At 46.2% G+C, this 21571-nt stretch overlaps 1 long non-coding RNA gene across 1 annotated transcript in view; it reads left to right on the forward strand.

Annotated features, from left to right (window-relative positions):
- LOC125452842 (uncharacterized) overlaps nt 1-21571 on the forward strand; it is a 103228-nt gene that overhangs the window by 58711 nt on the left and 22946 nt on the right. Inside the window, exons 2-3 of the long non-coding RNA XR_007247606.2 lie at nt 5262-5416; nt 14963-15033. This is a non-coding gene — a long non-coding RNA (uncharacterized LOC125452842). The remainder of the gene's footprint in view (nt 1-5261; nt 5417-14962; nt 15034-21571) is intronic.

Raw genomic sequence — 21571 nt, forward strand, 5'->3', positions numbered from 1 at the left:
AATTCTCTGCCGCAGAAAGTGATTGAGGCCAAAACATTGAATGTTTTCGAGGGATTAGGTACAGTTCTTAAGACTTAAGAAATCCAAGGGTCTGTAGGAAGGATGATGTTAAACTTGAGAAGGTGCAACAAAGATTTACAAGGGTGTTGCGGAGTATGGTGGGTATGAGATATGTGGAGAGGCTCCACAGGCTGGGCCTGGAACGTCAGAGGCTGAGAGGTGACCTTTATAGAGGTTTATAAAATCATGAGAGGCATAGATAAGGTGAATAGCCTTCCGAGCTCGGGGGAGTCTAGAGGGCACACGTTTAAGGTGAGAGGGGAAATATTTGGAAAGGGCCCGATGGGGGTGACTTTTTCACACCAGAGGATGGGACGTGTATGGAAGGAGCTGCCAGAGGGAGTGGGGGAGGCTGGTACAATGGCAGCATTTTAAAGGCATCTGGATGGGTATATGAATAGCAAGGGTTTAGAGGGATATGGGCCAAATGCTGGCAAATGAGACCAGATTAATTTAGGATATCTGGTCGGCATGATGGTTTCTGTTCCTGTGCTGTATGACACTCTGATTCCATGGATGGGGCAGAAAGCAGGAACAGGGGACTGAGTTGCCGAGATCATACTGAACGGCAGAGCAGGCTGTACGAGGCTGAATGGCCTGCTCCTATTTTCTGTGGTGCTCAGTGAGATGGCGAGGAGCTCTGCAGCAGGCACACCTGGCATTAACCATACCTTTGACCTTTCGCTCACTAGCAGGAAGTCACTGTGAGAGCAGCTGCCACCGTCATATATCCTTGGCTTTCCAGGGTCAAAAACAAAGCAATTCCTTCAGACCTTCTGGTGAAAGGTTACCGGAAGATTTATAGAAAACGAGAAAGAAAATGAACAGAGGAGATGAAGGGAAAACGTCCCCACTCCAGCGTACTCCTTGAAAATGTGATTTATGCTTCGGTTTGGGATCCGCTGGGAAGAGGTTGCCTCTCAATGAGCCCTGATTATTTATGTGGTAACCACACCCATGCCACAGTATTGACACAAAGTTAGCTCTAAAGACCTAAAAACAAAATGGCCGACCAGTTTTCAGAAGCTCCCTCTACTTCAGGCATTTCCTTCCCCAGGCCTGATGGGAACAATCTCACAACTTCTGCGTTAAAATCTCAGTAAAGAACGTAACTTAAAAGTGCTGCTTTCCTGCTGTGTGCTCAAAGTCCCATTCACTTCATTTGTACAAATGTCATTCAGGAATAGTGCATCTACCTGGAAGCACTAGCTGATTTTACATTAGTGGTTTTAGTAATTAGTAATCCAGTCAGCTCTGGTCTCATAATTTTACAGTTTCCCGGCCTGGCCGCTTGACAATGCTAATTTGGGTTTTGTTGCAGCAGTAACAATCGTTGTGAAATGTCCCTCCCTCTGAGCTGGGAGGCCTAGCTTCAAGTCCTACGTCTGGATTTCTTGGCCAAAGAAGGTGTGTCCTTTCCACAGAGCAACAGGTTGAGGGCCTTGTCAACAGGCTGAGTGATTCCTGATGAGCAACGCGATTCATAAGAGGCTGGTGACTTTACCATCACTATTCATAACTTAGGGCAACCGCACGAGGGTGTATTACGTAGTGAGACCTCCAGAGGCAGGTAGCAACAGCGAGGGAGGCCACTGAGCAGGGCAGGTCGATGAGTCGCAAGGACCCACCTCGGAGCAAAAGACCTTTGGGAGAAAGGGAGAAAGTGGACTGAAGGGGAGACGTGTAAAACATTTTTCCATGCGGTGTCCTCTTAGCTCCTGCTCAGAAATCACTTTTCTGTTTTGGAAGCTGTTGAGGGCTTTGGTTTTCCCCATCTGAAGAACCAAATATTTTGGCGCCATGAATGGTTTGGTTGTATAGGGTGGGGAGATAGCTGGTGCAAACACAAGATCCAAATGACCCCTTTCTGTGCTGTAGCGGTTCTCTGATTTCCTGAAGCAGATTTCAGCTGCAGGCCTAGGTCCGTGCAAAACCCTGCTTTCCTAGCCTAATCTTAATTTCCCTTGATGCTTGGTATCAGTGGAATACAGAATGCTCCACGATCTTTGGTCCACCTGTCTGCTTATCATATCTTGGCATTACAGTGTGTTGCTGTGGCTACTCTGATTCTTGAGGGTAGCAGTGGCCAACGATCAGAGGGGCAGCCGATGCCAGTCAGTGGATGCTAGTGGTATGGGGCCTGATCCCTGTTTCAGTTCAAGTGGATCCGGGACCTAACTCTCTGGCAGGGAATTGAATACGCATTGGTGGGCACGATGATGGAATTGTCTGAGATGCGGGGGAGGAGTCTCTCGCCCGGCCCAGGCTGTCGCATGTACCAGCTGGGCCTGAATGGCCTGTTTTTGGAGTTGCAAATCCAGCATTATGGAACAAATGGAGAAAGTGAGGGTGAGAGGAAAACAGCAGAGTTCCCACACAGACCCCTCCCTAAGTCTTGCAAAATAATTTGGGAACACGCTAAAAGGCAGTCATTTACCTGAAACTCTAAGCAATGGAGGTGAGTGACGGCATTTTCTTTCAAAGTACTAAGCCGATTCCAAAATAAAGGGTTTGACTTGTCGGAAACAGTTAAAACTGTTTGGCCTTCAATCGTTAGAATTGAGGATAGGGGATGATTTTATTGAACCATGCAAGATTCTGGTGGTGGGTGTCAAGAAGATTCTTCCACTAATGAGGAAATCTCAAAATTGGGGGCATCATTACAGAATAAAGAGACACTTATTAAAACTAAGATGCAAAGGAATTCCTTCTCTCGGATGGTAGTTAACGTCTGGAATTCTCTACCGCAGGGAGTTGCAGAGGCTGGGTCACTGAATTATTTAGTATTTGAAGAGTTGTTAAATAGACTTTTGAAATAATGGGGAGTTGAGGAGTATGAGGAGCAGGGACAAAAGAGGATTTGAAGCCTGGTATATATCAGTTGTGAAATTATTGATTAGTAGGACAGCCTTGATGGGCCAAATAGCCTAATTCAGCTCCTATTTTCTTTAATCATTGACAGGATGGGGCATCAATGACCAGGTAGCATTTATTGCCCATTCCTAATTGTTCAGAGTCACCCACATTGCTGTGGGTTTGGTGTCACATGTAGGCCAGACCAGGTAAGGATGGCAGTTTCCTTCCTAAAGGACATTAGTGAACGAGAGGGGTCTTTCCAACAATCGATAATAATATTGAGCCTCAGTACTGAAGCTCTCGTCCTTGTTTGCGAATCTCCCAACCACTTTAGAAAAGACAATGCTGATGGGACTTGGCCTAACTGCTAAACAATGAATGACCTGACCCCACTTTCCGCTGTCCGTCATGGGATGAGACAGCATGAAAACAGGCCCTTCGGTCCTGTCCGTCCATGCTGAGCTAGGCTTCCCAAACTAAACCAGTCCCATTCACCTGCGATAATAAGGTGTGCAGCTGGATGAAATGTCTGATGAAGGGTCTAGGCCCGAAACATCAATGCTTGTGCTCCTACGATGCTGCTTGGCCTGCTGTGTTCATCCAGCTCCACACTTTGTATTCTAACAATACTCTGCATTCTGTTCTATTACCTTAATGTACTGTGGAAGGTGTGATTTGCCGGGGTAGCACGCAAAACAAAACTTTTCACTGTACATCACTACATGTGACAACAACAAATGAAGTGACACCGTACACCTGTGTATCCAGATCATACTGTACACCTGTGTATCCAGATTATACTGTGTACCTGTGTATCTGGATCACACTGTATACCTGTGTATCCGGATCACACCTGTGTATCCGGATTATACTATATGCCTGTGTATCCAATGCACGAATAAAAAAGTCACAAAAAGGAGAGACCTAGTACTGAGCCCTGATAGACATCCACTGGAGCTAGCCTTCCAGTAACAAAAATACACCCATTAACATTGAGCCTGTTTCTTTCTGCCACTAAGCCAATCTTGTATATAGCTTGCTACATTTCCCTGAAATTTTGTACAAGGTTTTATCTTAAACCTATAGTAAGTAACTCCTGACTCCCCAAAGCCTGTCCACCATCTACAAGTCACAAGTCAGGAGTGTGATGGGAGACTCCCCACTTGTCTGGATGAGTGCAGCCCCAACGACACTCAAGAAGCTTGAGACCGTCCAGGACAAAGCAGCCCACTTGATGGGCACTACATCCACTAGCATCCACTCCATTCACCATCAACACTCAATCACAGCAGTGTGTACTATCTACAAGATGCGCTGCAGAAATTCAGCACCTTCCAAACCCACAACCACTTCCATCCAGAAAGATAAGGGCAGCAGGTACCACCACCTCCAAGTTCCCCTCCAAACCACTCACCATCCTGACTGGGGAAGATATTGCTGTCCCTTCTCTGGTGCTGGTTCACAATTCTGAATTTCTTCCCTGATGGTATTGTGGGTCTGCCTCTAGCACATGGACTTTAGCAGTTCAAGAACGCAGCTCCCCACCAATTAGGGATAAGCCCAAGTTTCATGAATAAACTTAAAGAAAGAACACCTTGCTTCTTTCTGAAACAAAAACTCCTGTTCTAACCATATCTTTTTATTAACTGTATTAAAACTAACTGAATTATGATCACTATTGCCAAAATGCTCCGCTATTGCCACTCCTTCAACCTGCTCAGCTTCACTTTCTGGTATAAAATCCACATCAGTGCCCCTTTCTCTGCTTAGCCTTATGACATGCTGGACAACAAATTTCTCCTAGAAGAATTCTGCTCCCTCAATTCCTGACACACTAAAATGATCCGAAATGTTAATAGAGATTGTTAAAATCCCTTACTATTACTGACCTTTTCCCTCTCTATCTCGATAACACTCTCCAAACCTAGCACTGCTCAGGTCCTGCTCAAGAGAATGTCAAATTGACCTTGGTCAGTCATCTTTTGTTCCAACATTTATAGATCTAGCAGAACCCATTTGAAACAACCGAAAATTGGAAATGCGGATACAGGGATTTTCAATTCACCTACTAAGAGATACTTACTGCCTGAGAGTCACAAGGATGTCCCGGATCTTACAAATAGGGCCCTTTCAAAATGACATGTTTTATTTCAACAATAAGGCTGTCAATCTCTCAGTACCACGCACCAAAAACCTTATGATTGTTGCTAAGATCTGCTCAGTGCCAGTGTGATTTAAAGATGTTCCAACAAGACCATCTTGCGACCTATCTTAAACCATGTGTTCTTGTTCCGTTTGCTATAGCTAATGCTGTTATTTTCCTTTCTTCTTTTTATTCATTCAAGGTGTGTACACATCACAGTCTCGGTGACGTTTATAGCCCACACCTCGTTACCCAATGGGCAGTTAAAAGTCAGCCATATTGCTGTGGGTCTGGAGTCACATGGAGGCCAGGCCAGGGAAAGGCAGCTGGTTTCCTGGATGGCAATTAATGCACTGGGTAGGTTTTTTTTAAATGACAATTGGCAGTAACAAGCTTTGTATTCAAGATGTTTATTGCATTCGGATCCTCAGGATTTGCCAGTGAGCACCTTTCTTCAAAACATACATGGTAAAGTGACAAAGGCTTTTGGTTGTTTACAGCTCCAAGTTTCAGCAAGATGTTGTGTGTGTGTGTGTGTGTGTGTGTGTGTGTGTGTCTGTGTGTGTGCGTGTGTGTGTCTGTGCGTGTGTGCGCGCGTGCGCGTGCGTGTGTGTGTGCGTGTGTGTGCGCGTGCGCGTGTGCATGTGTGTGCGCGTGTGAGTGTGTGTGCACGTGAGCGTGTGTGTGTGTGCACGTGAGCGTGTGTGTGTGCACGTGAGCGTGTGTGTGTGCACATGTGCGCGTGTGTGTGCACATATGCGTGCGTGCACGTGCGTGTGCACATGTGTGCATGTGTGTATGTGCGTGCGTGCACGTGCGTGTGCACATGTGTGCATGTGTGTATGTGCATGCGTGCACGTGCGTGTGCACGTGTGTATGTGTATGTGTGCATTGTGTGTGTGTGTGTGTGTGTGTGTGCGTGTGTGTATGTGTGTGTGCACACTTCCCCAAAACTTTACCCCCCACTGACTTTGAAAGTCACTGCTGGAGTGTCTCTCTCCCGCAATACTTAGCCTGGTGTTCGCTCGAGACCCTGTCAACAAGTGAAAGCAAGTCTGGTAAGACAACAGCAGTAACCAATCCTTTGCCCTGATTTATCTGTGTCCTGAACTGGTGAATAGGAGCTAGCATTGTGTATTCTCAAGTTGAGGGAGGAGTGAGAAAATATTTTGAGAACTGCTTGCACACAGACAAGCAAAATAAAAGGTTGACGCTGGAGCTACCAGTTTGATTTTAAGCAAAGGGATCAAGAGGGATTACAAGAGATAAAGGAAGATTAATTAAAGAGGGATGTGACTCAGTGCTCTTTATGCCTGCTACCCTACAGTAAATATTGCGTACAATGGCACTTACATAAATTTGACATGAACTGGCCTCGATTGTAATACAACAAAACTACAATTCTATAGTGCCATTCTATAGTGTCAGAACACCCGAAATCCTTTCACGATCAATCAATAATGTGCTTTTTGAAGTGTAGTCATGCTTGTAACTTAGGAAACGCAGCTACTAAATTGTGCACAGCCAGGTCCCACCGACAGCAATGCAAAAAAGAAACAGATCAGCCCTGTTGGGATAATAAAATGTGAGGCTGGATGAACACAGCAGGCCCAGCAGCATCTCAGGAGCACAAAAGCTGACGTTTCGGGCCTAGACCCTTCATCACAGAGGGGGATGGGGTGAGGGTTCTGGAATAAATAGGGAGAGAGGGGGAGGCGGACCGAAGATGGAGAGAAAAGAAGATAGGTGGAGAGGAGAGTATAGGTGGGGAGGTAGGGAGGGGATAGGTCAGTCCAGGGAAGACGGACAGGTCAAGGAGGTGGGATGAGGTTAGTAGGTAGGAGATGGAGGTGCGGCTTGGGGTGGGAGGAAGGGATGGGTGAGAGGAAGAACAGGTTAGGGAGGCAGAGACAGGTTGGACTGGTTTTGGGATGCAGTGAGTGGAGGGGAAGAGCTGGGCTGGTTGTGTGCTGCAGTGGGGGAGGGGACGAACTGGGCTGGTTTAGGGATGCGGTGGGGGAAGGGGAGATTTTGAAGCAGGTGAAGTCCACATTGATACCATTGGGCTGCTGGGTTCCCAAGCGGAATGTGAGTTGCTGTTCCTGCAACCTTCGGGTGGCATCATTGTGGCACTGCAGGAGGCCCATGATGGACATGTCATCTGAGGAATGGGAGGGGGAGTGGAAATGGTTTGCGACTGGGAGGTGCAGTTGTTTGTTGCGAACCGAGCGGAGGTGTTCTGCAAAGCGGTCCCCAAGCCTCCGCTTGGTTTCCCCAATGTAGAGGAAGCCACACCGGGTACAGTGGATGCAGTATACCACATTGGCAGATGTGCAGGTGAACCTCTGCTTAATGTGGAATGTCATCTTGGGGCCTGGGATAGGGGTGAGGGAGGAGGTGTGAGGGCAAGTGTAGCATTTCCTGCGGTTGCAGGGGAATGTGCTGGGGTGGTGGGGTTGGAGGGCAGTGTGGAGCGAACAAGGGAGTCACAGAGAGAGTGGTCTCTCCGGAAAGCAGACAGGGGTGTGGATGGAAAAATGTCTTGGGTGGTGGGGTCGGATTGTAGATGGCGGAAGTGTCGGAGGATGATGCGTTGTATCCGGAGGTTGGTGGGGTGGTGTGTGAGAACGAGGGGGATCCTCTTTGGGCGGTTGTGGCGGGGGCGGGGTGTGAGGGATGTGTTGCGGGAAATACGGGAGACGTGGTCAAGGGCGTTCTTGCCCTCTCTCCCTATTTATTCCAGAACCCTCACCCCATCCCCCTCTCTGATGAAGGGTCTAGGCCCGAAACGTCAGCTTTTGTGCTCCTGAGATGCTGCTGGGCCTGCTGTGTTCATCCAGCCTCACATTTTATTATCTTGGATTCTCCAGCATCTGCAGTTCCCATTATCACTTAGCCCTGTTGGGAACAAGATAAGCACACATCAGGAGGACTTCCCCTGCTATCCTCAAACAGTTCCTATTATCGCTGCCTGTGAGAATAGATGGGGTTAACCAGTCCCCTGAGAATTGACTGTAGCCCTCTGTCTCTCCGCAGCGCACTGCAGTTATAAACTGGGTGCTGAAGTGGGACTTTGAAAGCAAGTGTGTCATGGCCAATATAACTCTGAGGCTGAAGCAGAAGAAGGAATGAAAGAATACGATACTCAACATCTCAACCCCATCCCACCATTCAGGTAGATCATGACCTGCTCTCTTTCTTAATTCCGTTGTCATCTTTGATGGCCTAATTTAGCAAAGACCTGTCTCCTTCTGGTGCAATTTTTTTTCAACTGTTCCCCTGCTTCAGCAGTGTTTGACTTGATTTATTGCAGTTGCATGTACCTAAGTACATTAAAAAGTTTTGTTTTGCAAGCAATACAGGTAGACCACAGCAAACAAGGCCGTCCAGATCATGGGGCATACAGACAGAGCAAGGTATGCAGGGTTACACCTGCACAGAGGAAGAGCAACATTATTTGAAGGTAGAGAGGTCCATTCATCAGTCTAATCAGGGAAGAAGCTGTTCTTGGACCTGTTGGCACATGTGTTTGAGCTACTGTATCTTCTGCTCAATGGAGGAGATTGGAAGAGAGCATTACTGGAGCAGAAGAAGTCTTTGACGTGGTCGGCAGCCTTTTGGCAGAGCCCATGGATGGAAGGTTGGCTTCCATGATGGTCTAGGCTGTGCACACCACCTTCTGTAGTTTCTTACAGTCCTGGGCAGAGCTGTTGCTGTACCAGGCCGTTATGCACCCAGATAGAATGCCTTCTATGGTGCATCTGTAAAAGTGTGCCAGGTGTTAGAGAGTGCTTAGGTTTTCCACTAGAAAGGCTGAAAATTCCAGAATGTGGAATGCTCACTTGAGACATCTGCTTGGCTTATTGCATACCTTCCTTCTCTGTTAGAAAGTGGTGTGTTCAAAACCCCTTGAAAGACATAAGCGTCTCATCTATGGTGGAACCCCAATGCAATGCTGAGAGAGGGCTTCACTATTTGAAATGATAGCCTTTGTATGTTGATGAGTCTAGGTTATAATTTGAGACAGGCCAGGAAATGGCAGCACGGTGGCCCACTGGTTAGCATTGTTGTCTCACAGCTTCAATTCCAGCCTCGGATGACTGTCTGTGTGCAGTTTGCACGTTCTACTCGTGTTTGTGTGGGTTTTCCCCAGGCGCTCCAAAGGTGTGCAAGTTAGGTGGATGGGCTATGCCCAGTGTTCCAGGATGTGCAGGCTAGATGGATTAGCCATGGGAAATGTAGTGTTACAGGGATGAGGCAGGGGTCTGGGTGGGATACTGTTGGGGGGGTGTCAGTGTAGATTTGATGGGCTGAGTGGCCAGCTCCCACAATGTAGAGACTCTATCTTTCATGTTCTGGTCTATATTCATCATCTCAGCTGTCACTACCAAGCGTTTTGTCATCTAATTACAGGGTAGACCTCTTGTGATTCAGTAAGTAGCACCCCTGAGGCAAATGATGTTAGTACATGAGCCAGTTCCACAAGGGTTCAGAATCCAGGAAGAACTATCAAGGAAGGCTGGCTTGTAGTGGGGGAAGGAAGCCAGGGGTTTGCTGTTCAGGATTAATCTGGGTTGTGGGCTAATTTGGCAGGACAATGCATGGCCCAGTGGCTGATGCTAATGTATCGTTGAATGGGCTATTTGGCAGAAATAGTTCGATATTGAGGGATCAACCATGGAAGAAACACCAGGGTGAGATAGAATAAGGATTTTAAACAGAGATGGAGGCAGAGTTGAGGGAATAATTGAGCATGTTGCCAGCTTCAGATTTATTGTGACAATTGGCAGATCAAAGGTTTGTCTAAATGTTTCCAAATGCAAACGATAGTGAGTTGGGGATGCCTGTCTCGGAGTTTGAACAGAAGAAAGGGGATTTTGGAAGGGGTAAGGAACATATAAGTGATGCCAGGTACAAGCCACTTGAGGTGATTAGGTTGAGAGAGTGAATGCGGAAATGGATAGATTACATGATAGTGAGGGTGAATGAGCAGAGGGAGTGACAACCAACTTAGAAGAGAGAGGGCAAGATGAGTTGAGATGGAAGTTGAATTGACCAAAAATCAAGCAGTGGTTTGGTGCAAAGTTGAAGGCTATTGACAAGGAGATTCAGCCCTCGATCCGTTGTTCCACCTTCTTGAAATGACAGAAGCGAATGTTTGACAACAAAGAAAAACCAAAGTCTGGGAGTAGAGACCAGATGCCATGAGTTCACCCCATTTCATTATAAAGCAGATATTGAACTCCACCGCCCCCCTCTCCCACGCCAAACAAGAACTAAACCAAAACACCCAAAGAGGAGCAGCTTGCCTTATAGTCTGTAAAAGGAGTGTGAAAATGGTATAGAGATAGTAGGAACTGCTGATGCTGGAGAATCTGAGATAACACTGGATGAAACTGGATGAAAATGGTATAACCTGGTTTTCAGCAACTTTTAGTGACTAAATAGAATAAATCCCTGATACTCACTTTAAAATCAACAAGGAACAATTTATTTGTCTAACTCCATCAGTGAAAAAAATTAACTAAAATATTATCAAACCGAATAAATGCCTTCTAACGACTAACTATTCCCAAATGAAGGAAGATTCCAATGGTATGGCTGATCCAATAAATACAAGCCCCACTTACATAAAATAAAACAAAAAATAGAATTTAGTCTCTCAAAATTACAGCCTGGTTACGTGCCTTCTGGAATGTTCTGTGCCTTCTCTATTGATTCTTCGGTCAGGAACATTAACTAGTTGTGCTGTTGGTTCTGTTATTATTTATCTGGTGCTTTCTGTAAGAGATCGGGGAGGCTGTGAGAGCCAGTGGTTCTCTGTCAAGGGCCATTAGCTCTGGCAGATGACAGATAGCTCTGGGGATTTGTCCAACTGCCCGGGGCATCTTTTTCTACTCTTAATGACATAACAATATTTCTTACAATAGGATTGGTCCTATGTTGTGAAAACCATCAGACTTAAATTTGATAGGTTTTTGGTATCTAGGTACCTGGTTCAAATTCATTGGCTAAATTCGCAAGTCTGTTGTCATGGGAAAAAAAAATGCCGCTAACTGTATGGCCTTTCACAAATATTTCAGTTTGGGTGCTCTCTGTGTACCTATAAACTTTGAAACTCCCGCTCACAGGCATCCATTTTAAATCGCTAAACACAGAGAAAGCGCCTGATCTTTTAAAGGGACCATGCAATACTTCCCCCCCCACCCCCCCCGCCAGCATTTTACCAACACCAAATTCTAACTTTCTGCTTCCCAATCCACAAGTACTCTACCCGACTTCACAACACTTTCCCCCACTTAAGAAGAAAAATGAACCCTCATTTATGAAAAGATGGTTTCATTTTGTTTTTGTTAAAACCTTAAGTCAATTCTATCGGTAATCTAGAGTTACACATTTTATTCTAATTCTTTTTACATGTAATATTGAACACTACCATTTCTATCTTACATAAGCACTTTTCTTTTAAATTCACAATAAAGCATCCATGATGATCTGCAACATGTGCACATTATGTAAATTAAATGCTTGTAACATGAGACTCCAACAAAATAACATAATGTTGATCAATCCAGAAATGTCAAAGGATTTTCAAAGATAGCAAGAACTGCAGATACTGGAGTCAGAGGTAACACAGTGTGGAGCTGAAGGGTCACAGCGGGCCAGGCAGCATCAGAGGAGCAGGAAAGTTAACTTTTCAGGTTGGGACCCATCTACAGAAATGGGAGAGGGAAGAGAGCTCAGAAATAGAGAGAGGAGGGGTGGGTCTGGGGAAGGTAGGTGGGATGGTAATAAGTGAATGCATGTAGGGAATTGGTCAGTGGGATGGGAGGACCAGATAAGTGGGAGAGAAGATGCGCAAGTTGTGTCAGGTCAAGTTGGTGGGGATAAGAGGGAGTGTTGGTCATGGGATGAGGCCTACGTTTAGGCTTTTGGGCTGTTAGCTTCTGAGGTGGGATATGAGGTGGTGCTCTTCCAGGTTGCGGGAGGTGTCATTGTGATCCTGGGGCGGGGGGGGGGGGGGGGTGGTCGCAGGATGGACATGTCGGTCAGGGAGTGGGAGGGGGAATTGAAGCAGTGAACAACCGCTGGAAGATGTTGATTAAAGCGTACAGAGCACAGATGCTCCACCAATCTGTCACTGAGTCTGCGCTTGGTCTTGTTGATGTAGAGGAGGCCACATAGAATATAGAACATAGAACAATACAGCGCAGAGCAGGCCATTCGGCCCTCGATGTTGCGTCGACCTGTGAATTAATCTAAGCCCCTCCCCCTACACTATCCTATCATCATTCACATTGGGAGCAGCGGATACAGTAGACCAAGTTGGAGGATGTACAGGTGAACCCCTGTTGGATTTGCAAAGTTTGACTTGAAGCCTGGGATGAGGGGGGAGGTGTAGGGGCAGGTGTAGCACTTCCTGCGGCTGCAGAGAAAGATGGTGGGGGCGGTGAGGCTAGTGGGGAGTGTGGAGCGGACAAGGGAGTTGCAGAGTGAGTGGTCCCTATGAAAGGCGATAGGGGTGGGGAGGGAAATATTTCTTAGGTTGTGGGATGAGTTTGTAAGTGGCGGAAATGGATTAGGATGATACACTGGATGCAGAAGTTGGTGGGGTAGTATGCGAGGACCGGTGGGATTCTGTCTTTATATTTGTTGGACGGAGGGGGTTTGAGGGCAGAAGCGCAGAAAATGCAAGAGATGCGGTTAAGGGCGTTTTCGATCACCAAAGAGGGGAAGTTGAGGGCCTTTAACTAGGAGGACATCTGGGATGTTCAAGAGTGGAATGCTCCATCTTGGGAGCAGACGTGGCAGAGGTAGAGGAATTGGCAGTCAGAGATCGCATTCTTGCAAGAAGGTGGGTGAGAAGAGGCGTATGGGAGTCAGAGGGTTTGGATTAGATGTCGGTACTGAGACGGTTACCAGATGTGGAGACAGAGAGGTCCAGGAAGGAGAGGGAGTTATCAGAGATAGTCCAGGTGAATTTGAGGTTGGGCTGAAAGGTGTTAGTAAAGTTGATGAACTTTTCAGACTCCTCATGGGAAAATGATGCAGCACCGACACAGCCATGGATGTAGCGGATAAAGAGGTGGGGGATGGTGCCAGTGTAAAAGCAGAGGAGGAAATATTACATGTTTTGTACGAAGAGGCGGGCAGTGCTTGGGCCCAGGTGGGCGCCCACTACCACCCCTTTAGCTTGCAGGAAGTGCGAGGAGTTGAAGGAGAAGTTTTTGAGGGTACGGACAAGCTCTGTTAAGCGGATGAGGGTGTTGGTGGAGGAGGAATGGTTAGGCCTGTGGGAGAGGAAGACGGCTCTTAGGCCATCTGCGTGGGGAAGGCATATGTACAGGGGTTGGGTGTTCATGGTGAAGATTAGGTTTTGGGGGCCGGGGAATTGAAACTCTTGGAGGAGGTGGAGGGTGTGAGTAGTGCCTCAAACGTACGTGGGGAGCTCCTGGACCAGGGCCGTGGGGGTAAAGACAGAGCCAAGGAAATGAATTCAGTGGGGCAGGGGTAGGCGGGGACAATGGGTTGACAGGGGCAGTCAGGTTTGTAGATTTTGGGAAGGAGATCGAGATGTGTGGTGCGGGGCTGGGGAGTAATGAAGTCAGAGGATGTGGGTGAGAGGTCTGGTTGGAGTGGGTGAGAGCGGTGGAGAGATTTCAATGACCGATGTCATGATGGTAGTTGGAGATGAAGAGGTTGAGGGAGGGTAGGAGACCTTGGGGTGGTGTCCAGGAGGATGGGGCTTGTTGGAGGCGGGAGAAGGGGCCTGTAGAAGGTGGTTTAGACTCACAGTCAAAGAAATAAGGGTGGAAGTGGCAGATAAAGGATTGTGATCGGGACACACAATCATCTCTGATGTATTGTTTGCAACGTAAAACTTAAAATTTTGTAAGGCTCTTACCAAACTCAATGACCCTTTCTTAATGGTTGAATACTTTCTTTTGCTGGATATTGAGTGTTTTGGGAAGAAAAAAACGATCAGCCTTTCAATGCAACAGTCATCTTCCTGTAACAACAACACAGCTCCAACCCCCACATTGCTTGTGTCAATGGCACAGAAGTAGAAACTTCTTTAGAAACCGAAAGAACTGCGGATGCTGCAAATCAGGAGCAAAAACAGAAGTTGTGAAAAAGCTCAGCAGGCCTGGCAGCATCTGTGAATAAAAAATCGGAGTTAATGCTTCAGGTCTGGTGACCCTTTTTCAGAACGAAAACTTCTTTTGCTCTCTCCGACAACGGCACTTGCCGGTAATCATGAAATGAATCCAACTTTGTGATGTAAGTGTACTTTTTCCACATCATCCTCCAGCTTTGGAATTGGATATGAGTCAGATTTGGTCATGGTGTTGACCTTTCAGTAGTCTATACAGAATTGTTGAGTACCATCAGGTTTGGAAACCAAATCAATCCACAAACTTCACTCATTTTGACTCATCTGTATGATGTTTTCTTAGAGCATTGTTTCCACTTCGTTCTGAGCCTGCGCTGCCTTGGGAGGATCAAACCTGTAGGGGTGTTGTTTTATCGGAACAGCATTCTCGACATTAATCTCATGCAGTATGGCATTAGCTCTCCCCATTCTATTTCTACATAGATCCTCATAGTACTGTAACAAGTATTTCAATTCAGTTTTCTGTTCCTGGGACAGATAGCTCTCTACCCAATCCCATTCCCTAAGGACTTGCTCATTGTTCGATTTACTTTGAGGCACATCAAAACCCAAATCATCTGGATTTGATCCCTCACTCTGAGGCGCAGTAACTAATACCTGTTTCTCCAATTCCCTGTCCCTGTCATAGTAGGGTTTCAGCATGTTCACATGACATACCTGATAATTTTTTTCTATCTGGCATGTTTACCAGATAATTCATCTGACTGAACTTCTTCTCAATCTGGTAGGGACCACTAAATGTTGCTTTGAAGGGACCTCCAGCCACTGGTAACAGCACCAAAATACTTTATCCCCACCGGTAAGTGTACAAATTTTAAATTTCTGGCCTGCTTCTTGCTTCATTAGATGCTATGTCACCTTCAAATGTCATCTAGCTAATTCACCGGCTCTGTTTAATCTTTGTCTCCACTCAGATACATAATCTAACTGTGAGATCTCTGACTTTGGACTTTTCAATGTTTCCTTAATCAATTTTGACGGCCCACTAAGTTTGTGTCTGAATATCAACTCAATTGGAATAAACTGTGACAATTTATTTGGGATATCTGTATTGGCAAATAATATAGATGGGATACCTTTATCCCAATCATTTGAATAACCCTAGCAAAAAGCCCCCAGTATGATCTTTAGCGTCTGATGCCACCCTTCCAATGCTCCCTGGGATTCAGGATGATACGCAGTGGCTTAAAGTGTTGGATGCCGAAATTATCCATGACCTCCTTAAATAATTTAGACCATAAGACCATAAGGCATAGGAGTGGAAGTAAGGCCATTCGGCCCATCAAGTCCACTCCGCCATTTAAATCATGGCTGATGGGCATTTCAACTCCACTTCCCTGCACTCTCCCCATAGCCCTTGATTCCTCCTGAGATCAAGAATTTGTCGATCTCTGCCTTGAAGGCATCCAATGTCCCGGCCTCCACTGCACTCTGCGGCGATGAATTCCACAAGCCCACCACTCTCTGGCTGAAGAAATGTCATCTCATTTCCATTTTAAATTTACCCCCTCTAATTTTAAGGCTGTGCCCACAGGTCCTAGTCTCCCCGCCTAACGCAAACAACTTCCCAGCGCCCACCCCTTCTAAGCCATACATTATCTTGTAAGTTTCTATTAGCTCTCCCCTCAACCTTCTAAACTCAAATGAGTACAATCCCAGGATCCTTAGCCGTTCATCATACGTTAAACCTACCATTCCAGGGATCATCCGTGTGAATCTCCATTGGACACACTCCAGGGCTAGTATGTCCTTCCTGAGGTGTGGGGCCCATTTGGCAGTAAAATTGGAGCCTGGGTCTGACTGAATCGTCCTGAGTAATGCATAATGGCTAAAGAAAACAAGCAACTCCTTCATCACCTTTTCTGGCTTGATATTCTGAAATGGAATTGCCTCTGGAAATCTGGTAGACATGTCCATTACGATTAGCAAACTTTGGTTCTCATATTTGGTTTTACGAACAATTATAACCTATGTAAAAGGATCTTCAGATGCTGGAATTGGCGTGAAATGCTTTTGTCTTATCGCTGCCTGTGGCTTTCCTACCATCTGACACATATGGCAAAATTCAACCAGGCCAATAAAAATGCTTCTGTATCTTAGCCTGTGTCTTCCTCACTCCTAGATGCCCTCCTATCGGTAATTTGTGTGCTACCCACAATGCTCCCTGCCTGCATTGCTGCCAACAACACAATCTGGTCCATTTCTTCTCTGCATGAACCTGCCATGGCCTCCATTTATAAAGTGTAGCTCTCAAGTGGAGGTTGCAACTTCTGTCAGAGCACTGACTCCAGAACACCCAAAGAGGAGCACCTTGCTCTGTAATCTGTAAAAGGCGTGAGAAAATCTGATGAAGGGTCGAGGCCCGAAACGTCAGCTTTTGTGCTCCTAAGATGCTGCTTGGCCTGCTGTGTTCATCCAGCGTCACAGTTTGTTATCTCGTGAAAATGGTCTTATCTGCTTTTCAACAGCTTCTACTGCTTAAATAGAATAAATCCCTGATACTCACTTTAAAGTCAACATGCGACAATTTATTTACCTAAGTCGAACAGTGAACAAATTAACTAAATTATTAACAAACCAAATAAATCCCTTCCAACCAGTAACTATTCCCTAATAAAGCAAGATTCAAATGGTAAGCTGTTCCAATAAATACAAACCCCAATTATATAAAATAAAACAAAAAATAGAATGTAGTCTCTCGAAATTACAGCCAGGTTACGTGTCTTCCGGAATGTTCTATGCTATCTCCATCGATTCTTTTGTCAGGAATACCATCTCTGTCAATTTTTCCCATCAGGAATATTAACTGCTTGTGCCATTGATACTGTTGTTATTTAGATTGTTCTTTCGCTGAGACATAGAGGAGGCCGTGAGAGCCAATAATTTTCTCTTGAGAGCTGAGGACCGTTAGCTCTGGCAGATGGCAGCTAGCTTTGGAGTTTTGTCCAGCTGTCCCCCTTCTTTTTATACCCTTGATGACATAACAATATTCCTTACAATAGGATTGGTCCTATGTTGTCAAAACCATCAGTCTTAAATTTAATATCTAAGTACCTGGTTCAAATTGATTGGCTGAATTCAAAAGCCTGTTGTCAGCTGCTGCTTGGCCTACTAACGGTATGGCCTTTCAATAGAAATATTTCAATTTGGGTGCTCTCTGTGCACCTACAGACTTTGAAACTGCTGCTCACAGACATCCATTTTAAATCTCTACGCACAGAAAAAGCATCCCATCTTTTAAAGGGACCATGCAAAGCTTCCCCCCACCCCAAGCATTTTACAAAGACCACATTCTAACTTGTTGCCTCCCAAACCACAAGTACTCTACCCAACTTTGCAACAATTACTACAGTGAGACCTGGTCTGTACATAAATGATATGTAAGAGCGTGGGTGTATTTCCATGAGCAATGCTTTTGTAGCAGTTAGTAGAAACAACAGAAATTCTGCAGAACAACTGCTTGTGTGCTCATGAAGAAAGCTCAACAGACATTGAAAGCAAATCGATGGCAAAAACAATAGCAGTGAATTTGGCCCATTGTACAGATGGTGAAAACCTATCTACCTGCCAGCTCTGGTTTTTCCCAATTCTCCACTTACCAAAGCTATAAGGCAGTGCAAAGAAAACTAAACAAAAAGACACTCTGAAGCTCACCTTAAAGTGTAGCAGCGTTGACCCTAACGACAGTGAGTAGCTTACTGCCAATAATTCAAAATGTCTATCAAACTGGGCCATGCTTGGGCATTGGAGCACAGGAATATAGGAACACAGGGATATAGGGACACAGGGATATAGGGACACACAGACATGGGGATATGGGAACACAGGGTCACAGGAACACAGGGACATTGGGACATGGGAACACAGAGACAGGGACAGGAACACAGGGACACAGGAACATGGGGACACAGGGACATCATGGGACGTGGGGAAAGGGACAGGAACATGGGGACATGGGGACAGGGACACAGGGACAGGGATGCAGGGACATCCTGGGGACATGGGGAAAGGGACAGGGATACGGGGACATGGGGAAAGGGACAGGAACACAGGAACATGGGGATACGGGGACATGGGGACACGGGGACATGGGGACATGGGGAAAGGGACAGGAACACAGGAACACGGGGACACGGGGATATGGGGACATGGGGAAAGGGACAGGAACACAGGAACACGGGGACATGGGGACATGGGGAGAGGGACAGGAACACGGGGACACGGGGATATGGGGACATGGGAAAAGGGACAGGAACACAGGAACACGGGGATATGGGGACATGGGGACACAGGGACATCATGGGGACATAGGGAACAGGACAGGAAAACAGGAACACAGGGATACGGGGACATGGGGACACGGGGACATGGGGACATGGGGAAAGGAACAGGAACACAGGGACATGGGGAAAGGAACAGGAACACAGAAACATGGGGACACAGGGACATGGGGACACAGGGACATGGGGACACAGGGACAGGGACACATGGACATCATGGGGACATGGGGAAAGGGACAGGAACACAGGAACATGGGGACATGGGGACAGGGACACAGGAACACAGGAACACGGGGACACGGGGACATGGGGACATGGGGAAAGGGACAGGAACATAGGGACACGGGAACACAGGGACACCGTCATGGGGACACAGGGACAGGGACATCATGGGGACACGGAGAAAGAGACAGGGACACAGGAACACGGGGACACAGGGACAGGGACAGGAACACAGGAACATGGGGACACAGGGATAGGGACAGGGACAGGAACACAGGGACACGGACATGGGGACACAGGAACATGGGGACACGGGGACAGGGACACAGGGACATCATGGAGACATGGGGAAAGGGACAGGAACACGGGGACACGGGATACAGGGACATGGGGACATGGACGGGAACACAGGGACATGGGAACACAGTACAGTACAGTACAGGAACTGGCCCTTCAGGCTGCCAAGCCTGCGCCAATCCCCAATCCTATTTAGATCCTTAACCTGTGGCCTCTTGCAGCTGACCTTTCCACCCTGGGAAAAAAGCCTCTGACTGTACTTTCTTTCCAACCTCTCAGCATTTTGTAGACCTCTGTCACGTTGCCCCCTCAGCCACCATCTGTCCAGTGGACACAATCTCAGTTTATCCAACCTCTCCTCATAGCCAAAATGTTCCAAATCAAGCAACATCCTAGTAAACTCTCTTCAAAGCATCCGTGTCCAACTGGTCATATGGTGACCAGAACTCTACTAAATATTCCAAATGTGGCCAGACTAAAGTTTTACAGTGCTATAACATAACTTGCCAACTTTTATATTCGATAGCCCAGTCGATGAAGGCAAGCATGCCGTGTGCGTTATTGACCACCTTATCCAACTGTGTTGCCACTTTCAGGGATCTCTGGACCTGTGCCGCCCAGTTAACTCCGTACGCCAATACTCCTCAGGGTTCTGCCATTTATTGTATATTTTACACCTGAATTTTATCTCCTAAAATACATCACCTCGCATTTGTCCAATTAAACTCCATCTGCTATTTCTCTGCCCAAATCTACGATCTATCTGTATCTTTAAACAATCCTCGATAACTTTGCCACTTTTCATATTATCCAAAAACTTTGTAAGCAGACCATGCGCATTTTCCTCCAGATTATTTCTATATATATATTACAAACACCAAATGTCCCATTACTGATACTGTGAATACCACTAGTTACTGATCTCCATTCCAAAAAAAATCCTTCCACCGTTACTCACTGTCTTCGATGACAAAAAACCTCACCTCAGGGCAAATAGGGTGCAAAAACATCCATTAAATCCCCAGCTATTTCTTCCCTTGTCTCCCAACATAGCTGGGACAGATCCCATTTGGCCCCAGTGTCTTGTCTACCTTAATATATTTCAATCACCTAACTCTTTCTCTTCTGTCTGAAATTATTCACACACTTTTCCCGAACCTAAGCATCCCTCACATCCCCCTCTTTGATGAATGCTGATGCAAAGTACTCATTAAGGATCTCACCTATTTCTTCTGCCTCCACGTGGTCTCTCTCTTTTATCCTTGACTGGGCCTACTCTTTCCCTAGCCACCAACTTGTTCCTAATGTATGTATAAAATGCCTTGGAATTTTCCCTAAACCTGCTGGCCAAGGACATTTCATAGCCCCATTTAGCCCTCCTAATCCCCCATTTGAGATCCTTCCTACTTTTCTATATTCCTGAATAAGTTCATCTGTTTTTAGTTGCTTAGACCTCAGGTATGCTGCCTTTTGTTTCGACTAAGCTGATTACACCGCCTGTCATCCAAGGTTCCTGAATCCTGCCATTCTTGTCTTCATTTTCACAGGTGCATACTGGTCCTGAGCTCTAATCATCTGGTCTGAAAAAGATTCCCACATGTCAGATGTGGATTTATCCTTAAACAATTGCTCCCAATCTGCATTCCCCAGTTCTTGCCAAGTTTGGTTATGTTTAATAATTTAACGACTTCATCTGGCCCTTATCCATGAGTATCCACAAACTTATAGAATTATGGTCACTCTTCCCTAAATGCTCCCCCACTGAAACTTTTATCATGTGGCCAGACCCTTCCTCAGAACTTTAGCTGAGTTTCTAGATGAACAGTCTAGTGATAACACCACTAGGCTATCACCTCCACCACCACAGCCCCCTCCCCGCCCACCACCAAATATCCTTAGGATGTCCTAAAGAACTTCAGAACCAATGGGGTACATGGAACTCTCTCCCTCAAGGCATTGTGAGTCTAGCACATAGCACATGGTCTGCAGCATTTCAAGAAGGCAGCTCACCACCACCTTCTCAAGGGCCACTAAGGATGGGCTTTGAAAGTTGGCCCAGCCAGAGATGCCCACGTTCCACAAAGAATTGTAAGGAAAAACATTAGAGTTCCCTTGTATCTTTGGCACTGAAATTTGTCGCAATATATTTAAAGTGTGGCGATTGTTATAATGTAAGCATTTTGACTGTTAATGTGCACATTGCTAAGTCCAAAAGAGTGATGTAAAAATGTGTTAGTTGTGAGATAAATATTGGTCAAGGCCAATGGGGAGATCACCACTGCTCATTGAAATAATGCCATGGAATTAAACTTCCACATTCATTGGGAAAGATAGATGGAGCCTGGATTTAACACCACATGAACAACATTGCCTCCATACTACCAGCTTCAGTATTCAGCTTAGCTCTGAGCCACGGCTCATGTGGGCAATTTATATGTTTGCTATTGTCACCGACTGACAGCCATTTCTGCCTTTAAAAGCTTCCTGTTTGTCTTAACACATGCTGTGTTGAGTGCGGATTAGGAAGCAAATTGTGTT

Source organism: Stegostoma tigrinum, chromosome 4, assembly GCF_030684315.1.
Source record: "Stegostoma tigrinum isolate sSteTig4 chromosome 4, sSteTig4.hap1, whole genome shotgun sequence".
NCBI lineage: Eukaryota > Metazoa > Chordata > Chondrichthyes > Orectolobiformes > Stegostomatidae > Stegostoma > Stegostoma tigrinum.